This window comes from Helianthus annuus, chromosome 15, assembly GCF_002127325.2.
Source record: "Helianthus annuus cultivar XRQ/B chromosome 15, HanXRQr2.0-SUNRISE, whole genome shotgun sequence".
In the NCBI taxonomy this organism is placed as follows: Eukaryota; Viridiplantae; Streptophyta; class Magnoliopsida; order Asterales; family Asteraceae; genus Helianthus; species Helianthus annuus.
The window spans coordinates 2790514-2797932 of NC_035447.2; positions in this window are offsets into that span (position 1 = coordinate 2790514).

The window sequence follows — 7419 nt, forward strand, 5'->3', positions numbered from 1 at the left end:
ACAACGTAGAGGACGACGGTGTTGTGTGTGGACAGCAACATCTGGTGTGGAGTGAAATGTGGTGATGAGGTTGTGTGGTTCAATTGGTTTGGCTTATAACCGTTGGACCCCAACGACTAATATAAAAAAAATTCAATTAAAAAAAAATAATTGAGTCACCTTATAAAAAACCCAATCTATTTTACATTTTACCATGACTAGGTTTAAAGATAAATTTGAAAAACGATAAAGAGTTGGCGGAAAAAAAAGCGAACGGATATGAAACTTGCTATGAAAGTCGTCACCTGGGAGGCTAGGACCCAAAGAATGAGAAAGCGAAGCAAGAAGTAATGGAAAAATATTGTTCTTAGTTTTGCTTTTTTAATTATTAGTTTCGGTCTATTTTTTTAACTTTCGGTTTTTTTAACTTATGTTGTTTTTTTAAATTATGTAAATTTTTATTAATGTTATTTATTATATTAAGATTAAGAGTAAACTGCTAAAATCGTCCCTGTGGTTTGACTCAAATTGCTAGATCAGTCCAAAATCAACTTTTTTTGCTAAAACAGTCCCTGAGCCTAGTTTCTGTTGCTATTTCAGTCCAATAAATTAACACCGTTAGAACCTCCGTTAATGAATGGGTAAAACTGCTAAATTTGTCCCTGAGGTTTGATTCAAGTTGCTAGATCAGTCCAAAATCAAGTTTTTTGAATTTGTTAATTATAAACTTATTTAGGTATATAATTTTTCTAGACTTGCATTAATTTTTTGAATTTGTTAATTATAAACTTATTTAGATTATAAACTTATTTAGGTATATAAATTTTCTAGACTTGCATTAATTTTTTGAATTTATTAATTATAAAATTATTTAGATTATAAACTTATTTAGGTATATAAATCATTAATATCACAAGAGAAAAAATCCTTTTGTTAGTTATTTTGAAAAATTATTTGTTAGTTATTTTGATTATTATTATTATTATTATTATCATTAAATGTTTACTAATTATATACTTAAGTATTTAAATAAGATAATACTTAATTTAATTTAAATAAAATTAGTTTTAAAAATATAAATGTAGCTTTTTTGAAGAGCGTAATTTAACCGGCCCAGCCTTAAATACTGATTTTATTTTGATGTTGTTGTTGTTGTTGTTACCATGTAAATATTTAGTATTTATTTAAGGATTTAAATAAGACAACAGTTAATTTAAACAATATTTAGTTATGAAAAATACAAACATTATATGTAAATTTAAATATTAAGAAATTAACATAATTTTTATTTGTTTTTATTTAAATCGTAATATTTAATGTTTAATATTTATCAATTATTTTAATTTAATATTTGTATTATAAAGTTCTTTTATTCATTTTTTCTACTTAATTAAGTGGTTTCTTATTTAATAATACTTATCATTCAGGTGAGGTCGGACAACATGTCGTGCCAGAACAAGTCTCATAAAAAGGATTATTTTGGTTTGAGTCAAAACAGGTTCGGGTCAAACAAGTGTTTAAGACAGGTCAAATAAAATTGCGCTCTCCAAAAGAGCTACATTCTGTTTATATTTTTATAACTAAACACAAATTTAAATTATATATTTAGGGTAGACTTGTAATTTATCTTAAATTTTAAGACATTTAAGAAAATATATAATGCATTTGGTACAAGTATGCATTAAGAACCTGTCATTTACCATTTTATTTTCTCTTGTGATATTAATGATTTATTCAACGAACATAAATATAACTGGACCCGTCTTAAATAAATTTATAATCTTGTGATATTAATGATTTATATACCTAAATAAGTTTATAATCTACATAAGTTTATAATTAACAAATTCAAAAAATTAATGCAAGTCTAGAAAAATTATATACCTAAATAAGTTTATAATCTACATAAGTTTATAATTAACAAATTCAAAAAATTAATGCAAGTCTAGAAAAATTATATACCTAAATAAGTTTATAATTAACAAATTCAAAAAACTTGATTTTGGACTGATCTAGCAACTTGAATCAAACCTCAGGGACGAATTTAGCAGTTTTACCCATTCATTAACGGAGGTTCTAACGGTGTTAATTTATTGGACTGTAATAGCAACATAAACTAGGCTCAGGGACTGTTTTAGCAAAAAAAGTTGATTTTGGACTGATCTAGCAATTTGAGTCAAACCTCAGGGATGATTTTAGCAGTTTACTCTAAGATTAATGATTTTCTTTTTAAAAATTAATAGATTTTATATAATTTTTAAATATAACATATTAATAAAAAAATGTGTGCCACGTGTCGGATAACGCCACTCTTTCACGTCCTATCCGACTGCTCCCTTTTTGACAGGTGTCGACTTAGCAGACACATGTCACTCTTTCATGCCTCCCTCCCCACGCACACTCCGAATAGTCTTAGTTCAAGGTGTAATAGGGTTGATAAGATATTAACATATACTTTACTTAAAAGAACTATATCACTTTTGATAACCTTCAAAAACGGCAAAAAAATAAGGTCATGTATTGTTAGGGTCCGCTTAAGCTTTTGGGAGCCCAAAACAGATAATAAAACTAGCACATTTTTCATAAAAATAAAACTTGTTTTTGTATTATGAAAGTTGTATTATTCATGTATATACATAACTAGTTTATAGACCCGCGTATTACGCGAGTTTTTACAATATAAATGATATACTTATATAATCTTTGAAAAACTTTATATTACTAACGACCTATGTTAATTAGTAACGAAACTTTATATAAACGAATTTCTATTACAATTTAATGGTTCACACAACTAACTTGAATTTATCACAAAAACTGGCCCATCTTAATTAGTAAAACTGAAAATACCATAATAGTTGTGTATTACAAAGGTTGAATACTAAAAAACATGTAATAAACAAATTTCTATATTATTAATATGAATGAAATTATGTATTACGTTACATATAACAATGTATAAATAATAATAATTTTTATCATTGTGTATCTTTTAAATATTGCTTTTATTTAAACTAAATCTCTAAAACCTCAATTCTGTTTACAAATTCATTATTTAAGTTGTTCTTTTTCTCTTTCTCGGTAAAAAGCCAATTTTATTGGTATGACATAGATTAGATTTGTTATTCTTAGTAATAATTGTTATGCGAATTTAATTAATAAATAGTGTTTGTAAAGTTATGATATAAGTTAAATTATATATGATTAATAAAATCTTTTCATTATTAATTAAAGGTTAATTGACTATGTCACAAATGAGTATGAAATGAAATTAATATATTTCTTAGCTATATTAAATTGAAAACACATCATAAATCAACGTAGCTACAAATCTTAATATTATCTCATCAAACCATAAGTTCTCTCCGTTTATCATTTTAAAACCAAGTTCAATAAAATTTTAGTCTTGTTGCGAGATAGTCATCTGGTTAGTTACTCTTTTTTAACTTATATTTATATGTTAGAAAAACTCATATATTGAATTTATAGATAATCTCAGATAAGGATAATAACTTTTGATTTTTTTTTATTTTGTAATTTAAACTATTTTATTTTAACAAGTACTAAATTCATAGTTTAAAAATTATAGATCATTTATGTATATTTTTAATCGTAAATTAGAAATAGATATTAATTATTATATATTATTAATTAATTATCATAAATTAGAATCAAATATTAATTATTATATATTATTATTAATAAATTAAATATGAAAATGCCATGTGGCATTAATTAGAAGTGATGTTAGTGGAGAAAATGCCATGTGGCATTAACGGGTTGAATAAAGACAATATGTTACATAAACTCGTGTAACGCATAGATTATAACCTAGTGACTTAGATAATAATAATAATTCATAATTATAATAATATAATAATTACGAATAGATAATAATAACAATAGCAATAACAATTTTTCTCATTTGTTCCTGAGTATTGCTTTCTTTTTTGTCATTTTCATCCAGCCCATTAACTTCATCAAAAAAAAAGTCAGTTTAATGAGGGGCATTTTTGTCTTTTTACTTATTTAATTTATTGTTTCTTTAATCCAAATAAAACCCACCCCACTAATTTATGTCATCGATTAAATATGAACTTAAAAAGCTATGTAAATACTTTCTATTTAACTTAATTATTGTTGATATTTAATTACAAAAATAAATTAAAATATAATCTAAATTATATAAAATATAATTTAAATTTTAAACTATATACCATATTCGTTTTTATCGGTTTATTAGCATGGTGGTATAAAATTCGTTGAATAAATTATATTCGCAATAATTAAAGTTTTTTTTTGTCGGACACCACATGTGTTATATATTAATAATAATTGAATATTAATCTAATATATTATTAATAAAATAATAATATTGCTAAACTAAGAGATACCTGTGTTTAGTTATTCACAAACAAAATATTTGGTTAGATTAGACAATCTAGGTCTACAAGTATATAACCTAATTTGGTTTGATCAGCAATGAGCAATGATGAAAAAACAAAATTTAATGTCACATATGAAAATAAAATTAAATAAATAAAATACTTCAATAGTATAAGATAAATATTTTTATGTATTACGTATTTATCTATACTTATGTATAGATTAATAAATTAGATATATTAATATGATATAATAACAATATCTATTTATTTGTTATTGTGTATAAATCAATAAATTGTATATTAATATGATATAATAATAATAAGAAGAATTAATAATAATAATAATAAAGGAGAGAAAATATAAATATATATTATTAGTGAATTGAATGAAAAAATGCCATGTGGCATCAATATTTATTTATTTTTTGTTGTGTACAAATCAATAAATTGTATATTAATATGATATAACAATAATAAGAATTAATAATAACAGTAAAGGAGAGAAAATATAAATATATATTATTAGTGAATTGAATGAGAAAATGTCATATGGCTTTTGTAGGACTTTTGAATGAGAAAATGCCATGTGGCATTAATAAGACTCTTTTATTAGAATTAGATTACAGACCACAAACCGAACCACCTCTCAATGCCTAAACTACATCTTATAATTTTTGAATATAGAATTTAAAGGGGGCTTATGAGTGCCCACAACCGTTGCTTTATTTCAGTCTCATTTTAAACCGTCCCTACACGATTCCTAAGTTTTTTTTTTTTTTTTTTCTAAATTGTGCTCTTCGTGCAATAAGTATGCTACATAGTTGGCTGCGATAGGGGACATTAGCAAATACACTAATGACATATAGTAAGTAAATAAGTCTTAAAAATGGACCATGATTTGAATGTCGCTCTTTTTAGGCTTTATGTTATGTGTATTACCAAAAAAAAAGATTTAGAGTTTATAAATCTTTGAATAATCAATACTAATATAACTCAATATATTAAATGTCATTCCTTCTTTATGAAAATGAAATCTCATCAGAAACTTGTGGAATATTATAAGGGTGAAGGGGGTGCTCACCTAATAGGTGAGTCCCCTCTCTTACGTCAAACCAATCCCCGTGTGCCACGTCAACTCCCCTCTTAAACTCCCCTAACACCCCCATTTGATGGCGCCACTCCCCTCTTAACTCCCCTTATTTTTTTATTCAAAAAAAAAAAAAACAAATAAAAGCTTTGATTGGATGGAATTTGGCTGGCCCCACCACCTTTCCCCTCTCTCCTTCGGTGAGCCGCCACCCCCTTGTCTACCTCTCTCTTGTTCACCGAAGCAATGGCGCCGCCCCCCTAATCGGGATTTCCCCTCCCCGAACCCCTCCCCGAATTACGCCCCTTACACCCTAAGTTTATTCATATTGCACTTATGGGAGATAGCGATGGTCGGGTTGGGTCGGGCATAATTAGGTCTAGACCGGAGATCTAAACCGCAATCGGCCAGAGAGAATTTTTGGTCATGTTTTCAATCTGGTTCACAGACTTTTTTTGATTTAGTTTGGTATGATTCATAGGGGTGTACCTAAGTTATGGTGGGTTGGGTGGGCCAACGCCCCCCTTAGAAAATTTCTTCTTTTGCTTTTCTGTTCAATAAAAAAAATAAACAATAATAATTCTATTATAATTCTATAGGGTTTAATAAAAATTAAATTCATCTTTTGATAAAATTGCTATGCTTAGTGTGTGACTCGTTGGTTTTTTGAGGGTTAGTATAAAAAAACAGCCTCATAGTATAAAATAACTATAGAAGTAAATTACTTTCAAGTAATAACCAACTCATCACTTCGTATTATCTGGATCCAAAGAACCAGTCAAGACATGATATATTGTTCATATTGTTGTAGCAACTGAAATCTTTTTTATTTAAAAATATGCTTATAAGTTGTCAATCAAAATAAAAAAGAAAGGGCATGGATAATTGGAAGGATAGAGAAAGAAAGAAAAAGAATATTGATGATGTATAATTCCAATATGTAAGGTCTATTAGTTCTCTTGGAAAAAATCTGTGTGATCAAGCCCCAATACGGATTCATCATTAAATGGGTCTGCTCGTTGAACAAAAAAATAAAGAGCTCCGAGCCAATAAAGACTAAGAATATTGACTCGAGAACTAATAGCTCCGTTGTAAAATTCAAACCTAACCATTAAGTAAGAAGCGATGGGAACGATGGAACCTATGGGTTAGTGAAAATGAATTCGAATGATTCATTGAATGGGGGGGGGGGACCGGCCAGAGACCAATTCATTTATTCGGAAAAGTTCCAGGACGGAGCCGTATGACGCGAGTCTCACGTACGGTTCCTTTAAGAAGGGTGTGATACCACCATCTATCAGGCCCGAAGAGCGGTCCACGGAGCTGCATCCCTACTCACCTGGTCCATGCACATCGCTCTTTCCAGGAGGTTGGCCGCCCATCCTAGATCTTCCCATTTCAAATAAGATCCCGGGCTTGATCCGGTGTAATATAGACAATTGAAGTGGTGTTTCCTTGTTCTGGGATCCTTTATCTTGGTTTTAAATCATTTGGTTTAGACATTACTTCAGTGCTTCGTAATCCTTTCAAAATGGTAGCAACATACCCCTTTTGTGATTTCTTTCTAACAAAGAATCATACTGATGGTTGATTCGTGCGCGATACAATGTGGATCGAAAGAGGCCCCGAAAACAAAGAGAAAATGTGTACAAACGAGATATACAGCAACAAGAAGAAGGAAAAGGATTGCATAGAGGAACTCCCAAACATTTTTCAGATGTGTCGATACCAATGGTGACTCATTATTTCGATGAATCATTTCTTCGGACAGAAGAAGATTATGGAAACACTTACTCGAAAGCGCACTTATCAGATTCCATTGTGGAAGACAAGATTTTTTCTGAAGAATTTGCCATGATATTTTTTATCCATGCATAATATCATGAAAAATGGATACAAAATTTTTGGCTGCTACTTAGTATCGGCAATAGGTCTGAAAAAATATCTAAAGTAACAACTTTAAAT